This window comes from Acipenser ruthenus, chromosome 32, assembly GCF_902713425.1.
Source record: "Acipenser ruthenus chromosome 32, fAciRut3.2 maternal haplotype, whole genome shotgun sequence".
In the NCBI taxonomy this organism is placed as follows: domain Eukaryota; kingdom Metazoa; phylum Chordata; class Actinopteri; order Acipenseriformes; family Acipenseridae; genus Acipenser; species Acipenser ruthenus.
In genome coordinates this window covers 10,971,500-10,985,698 of record NC_081220.1, presented here as the reverse complement: position 1 = coordinate 10,985,698, position 14,199 = coordinate 10,971,500, and the positions used below count along the sequence as shown (strand labels likewise).

At 38.2% G+C, this 14,199-nt stretch overlaps 7 non-coding genes across 7 annotated transcripts; 2 read left to right on the top strand and 5 right to left on the bottom strand.

Moving 5' to 3' along the window:
• The first annotated feature begins 809 nt into the window (after positions 1–809).
• trnal-uaa (transfer RNA leucine (anticodon UAA)) lies at positions 810–891 on the top strand. The gene has a single exon. It is a non-coding gene; the product is annotated as a tRNA-Leu (tRNA).
• A 170-nt stretch (positions 892–1,061) lies between these two features.
• Positions 1,062–1,135, bottom strand: trnai-aau (transfer RNA isoleucine (anticodon AAU)). Its single transcript has one exon. It is a non-coding gene; the product is annotated as a tRNA-Ile (tRNA).
• A 298-nt stretch (positions 1,136–1,433) lies between these two features.
• Positions 1,434–1,515, bottom strand: trnal-cag (transfer RNA leucine (anticodon CAG)). Its single transcript has one exon. It is a non-coding gene; the product is annotated as a tRNA-Leu (tRNA).
• A 611-nt stretch (positions 1,516–2,126) lies between these two features.
• On the top strand, positions 2,127–2,203 carry trnas-uga (transfer RNA serine (anticodon UGA)). Its single transcript has one exon. It is a non-coding gene; the product is annotated as a tRNA-Ser (tRNA).
• Positions 2,204–2,373: 170 nt separating this feature from the next.
• Positions 2,374–2,447, bottom strand: trnai-aau (transfer RNA isoleucine (anticodon AAU)). The gene has a single exon. It is a non-coding gene; the product is annotated as a tRNA-Ile (tRNA).
• A 298-nt stretch (positions 2,448–2,745) lies between these two features.
• trnal-cag (transfer RNA leucine (anticodon CAG)) lies at positions 2,746–2,827 on the bottom strand. Its single transcript has one exon. It is a non-coding gene; the product is annotated as a tRNA-Leu (tRNA).
• Positions 2,828–3,506: 679 nt separating this feature from the next.
• On the bottom strand, positions 3,507–3,722 carry LOC131703314 (small nucleolar RNA U3). Its single transcript, XR_009309778.1, has one exon. It is a non-coding gene; the product is annotated as a small nucleolar RNA U3 (small nucleolar RNA).
• Positions 3,723–14,199: the final 10,477 nt, after the last annotated feature.

The following is a 14,199-nucleotide window of genomic DNA, read 5'->3' as shown; positions in this document are numbered from 1 at the left end:
AGCTGACACTACTTTTTAAAGAAATTGAAAACATACCTCTAGTCGAAATATTTGCTATTTAGTTAATTAAATTATTATTCTTTTTAAATTTGCAATCACAGACTACATTGCCAAAATAAAAATTAAAAAACAACTGACAATCTGATTTGCTCGTATCAAGCTGCGATGAAGCCTATGAGAATCCCTGGCACCGTTAAAGGGGAATTAGCTCAAATGGTAGAGCGCTCGCTTAGCATGCGAGAAGTAGCGGGATCGATGCCCGCATTCTCCAAATAATTTTAAAGTATCTGCGTATTTTGTCCCGGCGCATTATGGAGATAAATACAAAGTGTGACAATTCTTTGTAACAGAGACGCCCACCATGCATGTGTATTTTAATGCACAGTCTGCTCATTTGTAATAATCCCCGGACTGAAAAACTGCAGCGCGTGATATTTTGTAGGTCTTCTTATCTCCTATGTCCGCTAACGCTAGGCACAACGTGCCCGAGTGCTGTAGCAGCAGCCATGAAGCAAGTTAATTTTTCAGTAGAAATAAATCTTTTGTGTATGGGTGTTTTGAAAAGATCAGTTAAATAGCTACGTATTTTGAAATAAGGATGTATTCATTATTATGAACGTTGGCCGAAAGGATATTGTATTATTATTTCCCAAGTGTGCTTGACTTGTACAAATCTGATAGAGTTTCAACAAAGGCATTTGACTTGGGTTCATTATTTAGCCTATACTGCCATCTGCAGCATTACTGCGGGTGTCGTTTGCTTCTTTTGACAATAATACGGCTGTTTTCACGGAAAACCGTGCGAGCATGTAGCCGTGGCTGAGTGGTTAAGGCGATGGACTTAAAATCCATTGGGGTTTCCCCGCGCAGGTTCGAATCCTGCCGACTACGTAAGCTTTGTTTTTAATTGATTGTATGTGTTCTTTGTTAATGCATGTTTAAAGCTCAGGAAGTCTGAAATATTACTGGTTGTACTTCATATCGCTTCGGTTCATTTTGTTAAAGAATGTTCATTTTGGCACCATTACAAATGCTGTGGTTTCTTTAAATAAGAAAAGCCGTGGCCCGTACGGGGATCGAACCCGCGACCTTGACGTTATTAGCATCGCGCTCTAACCAACTGAGCTAACCGTCCACACACTCAAAACTTGATACTAGAACCCGAGGAAAATAAGTCCTGCGGACATTATGATTGTTCTACCAAGATGTTCTCATGTTAAACTGAACAATATCACATTCAAAGTATTGGAAAGGCATAATTAGAGGCCTCGTCATAATGAGGCAGTTTAACAGTGTGAAGGATGTGGTGAGGTGCAGGCTTGCGGTGACTTTCTCTCATTTAACGACCTTGCGATTTGAATACTAACAAGAAAAACAAATCAAATTACCAAGCATTCGGTGGACGTTTTAAGAAATAAATAAACAAACAGATTTGTCAGAAGTGGAATTCGAACCCACGCCTCCAGAGAGACTGCGACCTGAACGCAGCGCCTTAGACCGCTCGGCCATCCTGACTTACACCGATGACTTTGCACAACACTGCAATACACTGCTGAACCTCCAATGTCTGACGCTACAGTAAATCACCTGGTGTGTGCGTGAACTTATTCTTTATCTGTTTATATTAAGGAGGGCGACCTGTTTCGTCACATTCTATATGGGATCACAAGGACACTCCTCTTACAGACAGAAAATATACGACAAACAGAGCGATCGCTTCACGGTTAGAAACAAATCAGAACAGTCTGTTAGCAAATTAACTTCATGAAAAAACCACACAGGCATTACATAAATGTTACAGATATGTTTCGTAGACAAAAAAGTTGTAACATAATTGAGTACATTTGTAAACTATCCGCCATTAACAGACATTATCTCACATTATCTCTAGTTTCAAACGCATTATCTCACGCGGCACAATTACGACATGTAAAAAATCCAGTATATTTGTCCAGTACACCTAGATCTCTCGAACATTAAAATGAGTCAGCCATTAAAAAAACACTGTCCCTGTTCATTTCTGTGTATATGACATTGTCTATACACAATACTAGTCATGTAAGCCTATTGGTATCAAACCGATCACAACTTCTTTTGGATATTTTCACAACTAACCGTGCGAGCATGTAGTCGTGGCCGAGTGGTTAAGGCGATGGACTTGAAATCCATTCGAATCGCGCAGGTTCGAATCCTGCCGACTACGTAAGCTTTGTTTTTAATTGATTGTACGTGTTCATTGTTAATACATGTTTAAAGCTCAGGAAGTCTGAAATATTAGTGGTTGTACTTCATATCGCTTCGGTTCATTTTGTTAAAGAATGTTCATTTTGGCACCATTACAAATGCTGTGGTTTCTTTAAAGAAGAAAAGCAGTGGCCCGTACAGGGATCGAACCCGTGACCTTGGCGTTATTAGCACCACGCTCTAACCAACTGAGCTAACCGGCCACACACTCAAAACTTGATACTAGAACCCGAGGAAAATAAGTCCTGCGGACATTATGATTGTTCTACCAAGATGTTCTCATGTTAAACTGAACAATAACACATTCAAAGTATTGGAAAGGCATAATTAGAGGCCTCGTCATAATGAGGCAGTTTAACAGTGTGAAGGATGTGGTGAGGTGCAGGCTTGCGGTGACTTTCTCTCATTTAACGACCTTGCGATTTGAATACTAACAAGAAAAACAAATCAAATTACCAAGCATTCGGTGGACGTTTTAAAAAATAAATAAACAAACAGATTTGTCAGAAGTGGGATTCGAACCCACGCCTCCAGAGAGACTGCGACCTGAACGCAGCGCCTTAGACCGCTCGGCCATCCTGACTTACACCGACGACTATGCACAACACTGCAGTACACTGCTGAACCTCCAATGTCTGACGCTACAGTAAATCACGTGGTGTGTGCGTGAACTTATTCTTTATCTGTTTATATTAAGGAGGGCGACCTGTTTCGTTACATTCTATATGGGATCACAAGGACACTCCTCTTACAGACAGAAAATATATGGCAAACAGAGCGATCGCTTCACGGTTAGAAACAAATCAGAACAGTCTGTTAGCAAATTAACTTCATGAAAAAACCACACAGGCATTACATAAATGTTACAGATATGTTTCGTAGACACAAAAGTTGTAACATAATTGAGTACATTTGTAAACTATCCGCCATTAACAGACATTATCTCACATTATCTCTAGTTTCAAACGCATTATCACACGCGGCACAATTACGACATGTAAAAAATCCAGTATATTTGTCCAGTACACCTAGATCTCTCGAACATTAAAATGAGTCAGCCATTAAAAAAACACTGTCCGTGTTCATTTCTGTGTATATGACATTGTCTATACACAATACCTGCCATGTAAGCCTATTGGTATCAAACCGATCACAATTAATGTGATCCGTGTTTTCAGTCAGATTGATAGTTTTAATCAATCATCGAAAAAGCAGCAGTGCTTTGCAACTGTAGTTCGTCTTGCGTACCTTTTGGTAAGATACCCACTCAGAACGTGTCCGCTTCCTCCAGCCCCCTAAGGAACACTGGAGCGGTCATCAATAACAGGGAGCAGTTGGCCAAAAAACAACACTCGCTGTCTCCTTCAGGCTCAAAAACGAACACTCTCACTCTTCCTCGTGGATAGCGAGTCCAAACACTTTATAAACGCATTTCGCTGGCAAATCACTATAGAAATGATCCCGGAAAGTATTGTTTTATGGGCAAGTGGCCGACCGTCTCCCTCCAACTCTGAGTGGCACCGGTAGCTGTGCCACTGACAAATAAACAGGAGCTTTCATATAATGCAATTGCTGTTGCCCAGTGAGGTGTTACAACAACATTTCAAACTCATTCCAAACTGCAGGCGGTTAAAAGCTTAATTGGGTTCAAGTTTCTCGTATGATTTAAAAAGTAGGAGCCAGTTGCCTCATTTGCATTGTCTGCCTTCCTCCTTTGCACTGTGAAGTCTATCAAATTTGTGCTTAAAATCTGATTACGATTCCCATTTGAATCGTGTATATTTGGTTTCCATTTTAGCAATATGCATACACACTGTTCTGTTGAGCTCCCAGGGTGTTATCTAATAAAACACCATAATCGGTTAGCACGTTCGGCTGTTAATCGAAATTTTGGTGTTTCAAGCCCACGCAGAGATGATGCTTTTTGCCTTTCTTTATCGCATTAGAAAATTGCACTATAATACGTTTTTATTTCCTCCAATTACACTAAAGAAAAAGTGTGCTTTTTTTAATTCAAAAAATTAATTAAGAACAAATAACCCTAGTCGTGCTGTTTACAAAAACCCGGTATCGAAGCAGGGACCGTTACAGTCTAACGCTCTCCCAACTGAGCTATTTCAGTTGGACGCGATTTTGCTATCCAGGCCGCATTCTTTTCGTCAATCGCCTTTTTGTCAAGCCAGTAAACCTGCATGTAATGAGAAACGTTCAACAGTTCGGAAACACCACAATAGAATCCAATGCCTTTGCAAATGTGTTTCCAAACTGTTAGTTTTTCTCCCAAATGCGGTTTCTCAAAAAATGATTTTGCCTACTTTTTATTATTATTATTACTTTTTCCAGAGTAAGACCAAAAGGCAAACATCCAGGAAATAGTTAAACACTGCTACAGCGCTTGAACTGTCTCAACAAACGTTTAGCTCTAAAACGTGTACATTAAAAGTCTATTAACATCTTTAACACAATCATCTGTGTTCCAATATCGGTTAATCCACATGGTGATCAATAAAGTGAATGCTGGCTTTGTTCACATATTGGCAAGACGTTTTCACGATTCACGCATATTCTGAACAAGCACACTAGAATATGGAAGTATTCTGGAAGGAAGTAACTGTGGAATGTGCAATGAAACTTTGTCCATAGGAGAAAATGGAATTACCAAGATCCATCATAACTGTTTTTAGAGTCAGCCCCTGACATTTGAGAATGGTGATTGCATGAGCACCAATGACTGGGAACTGCTCTCGAACAATGTAGACTCTATCCATGATTTCAAACTTTGAGCATAAATGTTGAAAGGTATGGGTGACTCCTTTGTTGAATGTGATGGTTATGGTTTTGAGCATACTTGTGTTTTCCAGATAGTAGGAAATTGATGAGACCAGTGACAATGTCAATGTTCTTGCGAATTTGCTTAATACAAATGCAAATGTGATACATTTACTACCAAACTAAATATTTGACAAGTGCTAAATGGACTTCAAATACTTTCCCATACAACAAATGTTAATTTATTAACATGAATTTGGCAGAGGCCTTTATCCAAGGTGACATACAAGGAAAGCAGTTTATATAATAACAACATAATCATAAACACAGTAATCACGTAGTTCATAATAATTAACAGGTATGTACCAATATAGGATGCAAATTACATAAAACAGTGTTTCCCAATCTTGGTCCTGAGGACCCAGTGTTTGTTGATTTGTGTTCCAACTGAGCTTTAAATTACGAATTCAACCCTCAATTGAATGAATAAAATGTCTAATCAGAGCATTTGAATTATTTGTAGTAATGGCTGGCTGCACAGGTCTCAATTAACACTAATCTAGGACTACCTAATGTTAACTCAGGTAAGGTAGTCCAAGATTAGTGCTGATCAGGGTTTGTGAAAGCAGCCAAAAGCGTTGGATATTTCAAGTTATTTCTAACATTGTATTAAGTCACTAATTGTTAGTTCTATTGGGGGATCAATTTAATAAATGAGAACTCAGTTGGAACACAAACAGCAGACACAGTGGCCCCGCAGGACCAGGTTTGTGAAAAACAGACATAAATGATGATGATATATATATACAGTGCCTTGCGAAAGTATTCGGCACCCTTGAACTTTGCGACCTTTTGCCACATTTTAGGCTTCAAACATAAAGATATGAAACTCTAATTTTTTGTGAAGAATCAACAACAAGTGGGACACAATCATGAAGTGGAACGAAATTCATTGGATATTTCAAACTTTTTTAACAAATAAAAAACTGAAAAATTGGGCGTGCAAAATTATTCAGCCCCCTTAAGTTAATACTTTGTAGCGCCACCTTTTGCTGCGATTACAGCTGTAAGTCACTTGGGGTATGTCTCTATCAGTTTTGCACATCGAGAGAATGAAATTTTTGCCCATTCCTCCTTGCAAAACAGCTCGAGCTCAGTGAGGTTGGATGGAGAGCATTTGTGAACAGCAGTTTTCAGTTCTTTCCACAGATTCTCGATTGGATTCAGGTCTGGACTTTGACTTGGCCATTCTAACACCTGGATATGTTTATTTGTGAACCATTCCATTGTAGATTTTGCTTTATGTTTTGGATCATTGTCTTGTTGGAAGACAAATCTCCGTCCCAGTCTCAGGTCTTTTGCAGACTCCATCAGGTTTTCTTCCAGAATGGTCCTGTATTTGGCTCCATCCATCTTCCCATCAATTTTAACCATCTTCCCTGTCCCTGCTGAAGAAAAGCAGGCCCAAACCATGATGCTGCCACCACCATGTTTGACAGTGGGGATGGTGTGTTCAGGGTGATGAGCTGTGTTGCTTTTACGCCAAACATAACGTTTTGCATTGTTGCCAAAAAGTTTGATTTTGGTTTCATCTGACCAGAGCACCTTCTTCCACATGTTTGGTGTGTCTCCCAGGTGGCTTGTGGCAAACTGTAAACGACACTTTTTATGGATATCTTTAAGAAATGGCTTTCCTCTTGCCACTCTTCCATAAAGGCCAGATTTGTGCAGTATACGACTGATTGTTGTCCTATGGACAGAGTCTCCCACCTCAGCTGTAGATCTCTGCCGTTCATCCAGAGTGATCATGGTCCTCTTGGCTGCATCTCTGATCAGTCTTCTCCTTGTATGAGCTGAAAGTTTAGAGGGACTGCCAGGTCTTGGTAGATTTGCAGTGGTCTGATACTCCTTCCATTTCAATATTATCGCTTGCACAGTGCTCCTTGGGATGTTTAAAGCTTGGGAAATCTTTTTGTATCCAAATCCGGCTTTAAACTTCTCCACAACAGTATCTCGGACCTGCCTGGTGTGTTCCTTGTTCTTCATGATGCTCTCTGCGCTTTAAACAGACCTCTGAGACTATCACAGTGCAGGTGCATTTATACGGAGACTTGATTACACACAGGTGGATTCTATTTATCATCATTAGTCATTTAGGTCAACATTGGATCATTCAGAGATCCTCACTGAACTTCTGGAGAGAGTTTGCTGCACTGAAAGTAAAGGGGCAGAATAATTTTGCACGCCCAATTTTTCAGTTTTTTATTTATTAAAAAAGTTTGAAATATCCAATAAATTTCGTTCCACTTCATGATTGTGTCCCACTTGTTGTTGATTCTTCACAAAAAATTACAGTTTCATATCTTTATGTTTGAAGCCTGAAATGTGGCAAAAGGTCGCAAAGTTCAAGGGGGCCGAATACTTTCGCAAGGCACTGTATATATATATATATATATATTTATATATGTGTGTATTGCACAATTATTATTTTTACTTGTTTTGTTTGTTATGTTTAATAAACATGAAGTTCTATAAAGTGTCCTTTAGTTTGCATCTTTCAGGTTGATCAACTTTACCAGCAATACTGAAGTCTCCCTACTTTATTATGAGCATTATTATTGAAAAGTGTTTAAAATTGAAATATTTTTGAAGCTTTCCCATGAATTGAAATTCAAATGCAAATTCTTATATTTTAGAATATACAAATACCAAGTCAAGTGCAAATAGTTCAACAGATTGCATTTAAGTTATTATTATTTATCTTTTAGCAGACACCCTTATCCAGGGCAACTTACAATAGTCACAATTATATCACATTATGTTTACATACAATTACCAATTTATCCAGGTTATCTATATTAGGTAAAATACCTTGCTCAAGGGTACAACAGCAGTGTCCCTCACCCGTGATTGAACCCACAACCTTCCGGTCAAGAGTCCAGGTATAATGAGGTAGAAACACTGCTGTTTTGGAATAGAGCACTTTTTTTACTATACACACATTCCATTTACATACAAACGTTTCACACGTCTGTGGTTTTACAGACGAGGATGAAGTTGGCTTCTCATTCGCTCAGCTTCTTATCCGCTGGCTTTTAGTGTATAAATGTATTTGTCTACCTTGAAGAAGTAGCCTTGAATTTAACTAGTTAAATCACATTGGGCCGCTGATTTCTCTGGCCGTACCTGACAAGGGGCAACCCCTCTGCAAGCCCCACTTATATTTAGCGCGGCCCAACGTGGTTTACTGGGGAAGCGGGCAAACATGCTACATATGCCAATCACTCAGCTTCTTATTTGCTCTTTATGTATCTACATTGAATAAGTAGCCTTGCATTTAACGGGTTAAATCACGTTGGGCCACCAATTTCTCTGCAGATACCCAGCGAGGGGCACCCCCTCTGCAAGCTACACCTGTATTTATCCTGGCTCAGCGTGGTTTACTAGGGCAGAACAGCGAGTACACTTCCCGCATATGCCAATCGCTCAGCTTCTTATTTGCTCTTTATGTATCTAAATACAAGTGTAGCTTGCAGAGGGGGTGCCCCTCACTGGGTACCTGCAGAGAAATTGGTGGCCCAATGTGATTTAACCCGTTAAATGCAAGGCTACTTATTCAATGTAGATACATAAAGAGCGAATAAGAAGCTGAGCGATTGGCATATGTAGCATGTTTGCCCGCTGTTCTTCCCCAGTAAACCACGTTGGGCCGCGCTAAATATAAGTGGGGCTTGCAGAGGGGTTGCCCCTTGTCAGGTACCGGCAGAGAAATCGGCAGCCCAAAGTGATTTAACCCTTTAAATGCAAGGTTACTTCTTCAACATAGACTAATACATTTATGCACTTAAAAGCTTGCAAATAATAAGCTGGCGAATAAGCCAACTTCAGCCTTGTGTTTTACGTGTAAATGTATGAAAAGAAGACAGACGTAGCCATAATACAGTCAAATGTAATGTCACTTCTGTTAATGTTACAATCTGCTAATTCACATCAAATTGAAATGTCCCGGCCTGAATATAATGCATGCTGTGACTGATGTTTTGTGTTTTTAAAATGTGTTAATGATCAATGCATTGCTGAGTTTGTTGCACTCACATATCAGGTGGTGTCTGGAATGATCCAAATGCAATTAAAACAGCGGTGGAGGCATGAAATAAATATATTTATAACTTCTCTTATGCAATTATTTCAATAGTGATTAATACCCTTTGCGGTCCATTTCAATAAATTAAAAGTAAATCAGCTCATTTTTGCTGTTGAATCTAATATTTGTTAATAATACAAGTAAAACTTCAAAGAAAAGTTTGAAGTATTTGGTATTGTCAGGCAGTCTCCCATCCAAGTACCAATTATTATTATTTTTTTATTTTATTTTAGCAGGCACACTTATCCAGGCCAACTTACAATTGTGACATACAATTACCCATTTATACAGTCGGGTGTTTTACTGGACCAATCTAGATAAAGCAGCAATGTGTCCCCCACATGTGATTGAACTCACAAACGTCCAATCAAGAACAAAGTGCTTTAACCGCTACTCCATAGATGCTGCAAGCGACGGATTACTTGTGTCTCGTTGTATAAGGCCACGGAAAACTCACGATTTCATGTATTTGATTGCCTACCGTGAAAAATGTAAATATTGTTGATTTCTGCCTGAGGTATGAAATCAGATTCCGAAACATGTCAAAAATTGCACACTGTTTTTTGTCAATTCCATCAAATTCTGTGGATGCAGCACAAGCAGTTTCTGCATATGGACAGGTTTTTACACAACAAAGACAAAGCACGAGTATTGCAACTGTAACAAGATGTACCATTATTATTATTTATTTTAGCACAGCAGCAGTGTCCCCCACCTGGTATTGAACCACGACCTCTGGTCAAGAGTCCAAAGCCTTAACCAGTACTCCACACTGCTGCCCATGCTGGCCTTTAAAAAATAACTAGTTTTCTGCTCATGGACCAGATCATTTGTGTGTGTCAGAGTGCGTGTGCGTGTGTGTGTGCGTGTGCGTGTGAGAGAGCATGCTTGCGTGCGCGCGCATATATAATTTAGTGTGTGTAAAGAAAAACGGTTTTGTCACTTGCATTAAATTCTGTTTTTAACATTTAGTTTTTCAAAGTCAGCATAGCGCTATACAACACAGTCCGTTTAATTACTGTATGAACAAAGCATACAAGTTTTAAATGTTTACAAAACTCGACAATGTTGCCGAATTTGTCATTCAAACTTGTTTTGTTTTAATCAGTTTTGTCTGCTTGTTTGTTTGTTACATTTTAAAAGATTGTTTGTAAACGTTACTATGTAAATGTTGACTCAGTAGCTACCATTAAATGTTTCAAACTCGGTGACTTTCTTTGCTCTTTATTTATACACTTATAATATAAACGTATTCATTTCTACATTTATTTATTTTAAAATATTTATTTCTAAATGTATTTATTCCTCAATGCATTTGTTTAAATCATTTATTTATTTCTACCAAATAAATTATTCCTTTATTTATTTTTAATTAAACGAGGAACTACAATTTATCAGAGATCAGAGATTTAGACAAGGAAGCTACATGCCACTCTTGTGTGAAATTCCATTATATGGTATCTACCAAACAAACAGGAAACTAGAAATTTTCAAACAGGAAATCGAAAATTTCTAGAATCGAGTAGCTCCTTTGTGTTTTCAGCGAAAGCTGGTCAGGCTTGGATGTAAGCTTAAAAAATGAATGCATTTCAACAACTGTGCAGTGGCGCAGCCGGCTAAAGTCGTGTGCTCACCAAACACGTCATGTTGCAAGTTCAATCCACTGTATTTTTTTCCCTCCTGCGATATGTGCTGTTTTAAAACATAAATAATGTGTTTAATATAAATGGTGTAGATATCAAACTGCCTGCACACCCTGGTTTGTTTTGACGCTGACCAACATGTGGAATCACATGATTGGTAGATGTCCAGTTATTTAGCTTTTCTGTTTGAATAGACGCTACACACCCTTAAAAAGTAGACGGAAGTGGAAGGAGAATAACAATTTTACCTTAGTTTGACGACTTATATCTCATTGTGTATAAGAGGTATGTACGTTTTTTTCACATTTGAGGTAAGAAAGTTTCAGACTTTTGATACTGGTACAGATGGTAATTTTAAGTGATTTAGTTTTGCCGCTGCAACATGATGAAAACAGCTAAACTCTGAGCTGTTTAGAGTTTCAAAGTTTTTCTAACTTGTACGAGGAACTACCGTTCCTCTCAATACTGCCTTTTGAACTGTTTGAAACGGGACTGTGTAAGATTGTACATTCTGACGTACTTTATTGAAGAACATACATTTTCTGCAAACATTTTTTTTTTTATTCATTTTTTCTTACAACAGAACTGCTATTGATTTTCTTGTTTTTTTTATTTAAAACGAACTGTGCTACTGAACACTATTCTAAAACAGACCTTTCCAGTGAACTTTTTTTTTTTTTTTTGAAGACAGATTGTGGCACTGGATTGGACTGAGCTAAAGAGTGTTTTTTGTGTCGATTTTTTTCTAAAAAAGAGAAAAAGAGGTGTTAAAATGAAACAGTAAATGAAAGAAATACTGTGTTAATTGTACTAGAAAAACTGTTTACACTGCTATTGACTTTTTTGTGCAGTGAAAGTGCCGATTGAGTACCGATGTGTAGCTTGAAATGTTAAAGTCTTGAGTGTTCAAATTTAGACTTCCAGCTTTTCTCCCCAAGTGGAAATAATTGCTGTTGGTGAAAAAACAGTAACACAAAAACAAAGCAAAGTTTTAATTTGATTTCATGCTGCAATAAAGAGTTTTTTTTTTTGTTTACAGCTGTTGAGTTGTGAAGCTAAGGTTTCTTTTAAACTGCTGTTTAGGGGATATCTTTAAACAAAAGGTTATTTCCTATTATCACTGACGTGATGGTTGTAACCAGGTCCCGTGATAGACAACCCCACGTTACACTATCAAAAACAATATCCATGTAGCCTAACTCCCCCCTCTCCAGCATCTGCTAAAGATCGCTCTGTACAGTACGTGTCTGTTGTTATTTTTACATTTGGTTTTATTTTGTTTAATAATTCACTGATGTTGAAAAAAGAATGTATTTAAAAGTAGGCTGTGGGTTTTGAAATTAAATGAAAACCCCTTGAACTAATTACCGGTGTGGTGATATTTTGCGGTACGCGTTAAAACGTGATACGCTGTGCATTGTGCTTGCCAGGGCTGGCAAATGATTTTAGCTCAGAAAACAAACAAGCGCCCATCTGAATGGGGTACAAAGTTATTTTTAATATCTTTTTTCACAATTCAGCAAATGTGTGTGATTTTAACTGATGAGCAACACATTGGGTTTTCTAAAATTGCAAATATTGTAGTGGTGTCAAGAAGGACGCAAGACAAGTGGCCATCTCCCGAATTTAATTAAGTGATTAATTTTGTTGATAATCGGGAGATGGTCACCTGCATAAGAGCCTGCAGCTCTCTACCCTCGGGGTGGGTGTATGAGGAGCGAGATTGGAGAGAGCGAGGAGAGAGAAAACAAGCTTTAAAATATACAGGAACAGTGACAGCGACTGCCCAGCCTGACCTGTATTTATATTTTGTGTTTGTGATTTGTTTTATTTAAAATATTTATTTGTGCTCTGTGAGCAAGTTTCTTTTTGTTTAAACCTTTTATTTATTTTTGTATTTGAATAAATGGCGCGCCGCATCATTTACTTTGATCTGCAGTACTGGTGTGTTTCCTTCCTGCTTCTGACCTGACGTCACAGCCCAGCCATTCTGTCACATCGCCCCAGAGTCAAACTAATCTTCTCGTAGCCGTTCCACTCTGTCGCTAATGTTAACCACCAGCAGACCACCAACAGAAAAAAAAGTTTAGAAACTTTGGGGAATGTTACAAATGTTTGCTTCATTGAAGGCACCTCTGCAGTGGAGTGGCCCTCCGGCGCCTTGATTGGCCTCCCCTGCTAGAGATTGAATGAGACAAATGAACAATATTGTAGTAACATATTATTATTATTATTATTATTATTATTATTATTATTATTATTATTATTATTATTATTATTTATTTCTTAGCAGACACCCTTATCCAGGGCGACTTACAATTGTTACAAGATATCACATTATTTTTACATACAATTACCCATTATACAGTTGGGTTTTTACTGGAGCAATCTAGGTAAAGTACCTTGCTCAAGGGTACAGCAGCAGTTTGTACTACCCTCCAGTCAAGAGTTCAGAGCCCTAACCACTACTCCACACTGCTGCCCTATAATCCACTAGTGTTACATATGCTCCCATTGTTTGTACACTATGACAATTACCAATTTCTTCATGAGAAGCTAAATGAAAGATGTTACTGTTGCTTTTAGTAATGTGTGAATCCTCAATGCTATCACATGGTGGTGACATTGTGGAGCAGTGGCTGCCTGTTACGTCAACAGGTGAGAGCAGAAGTTCTTTTACTTTCCTATCATACAGATGAGTGCTTTGAGCAGAGCTTTGTGAAGCATTCCCTATCAACTTGTGCTTTTGTCATAACAAGGAAACTCACAGCAGGGATTTTTATAATCTGAAAGCTACACTGCCTTGGATAAGCAGTGGTTCAGGGATGAAAATGTGTATGATTTTAATGTTATTTGGTCTAATTCTTAATTAGTAACCAAATCCCCATTTCTGGCGCATATCAGAATTCATGAATTCAATCCATAGTAAATAACTTGAATTGTTCTGCTTCTAAGATTCCTCTGGGTGTTTGTGCTGAACAATAAGCCAGTGCTGGAGCAATGATTTTAAAGGCATGCATAAAGGGGCAATGCTAATTGATTAATGGCAGATTGTTATAAATGCAAACATTTTTCTAAATAAAAAATATTAGAAGTTTTTTTTAAACATGTGGATCTTTTCTTTCTCCATACACGTCCCTCATGTAAAATCATTTTTTATTTCACGTTTAATGCACCTGGCAGTCTAGAAGTGTAATTAAAACATACATTGGGAAGTAAATAATCCTCTATAGGTTTTAGCTTTACCATGTGATAGTGTTTTTTTTCCTTTGAAGAGAGCATGTCACTGAATGTAAAATGGAATTTCATTCACAAGTGATCCAGTTCCAGCAGCACAACCCATCAGCTCTGGGTACAATTCTAAAGCAGCTCCAGTATGTCTAAAAAATGATTTATTCC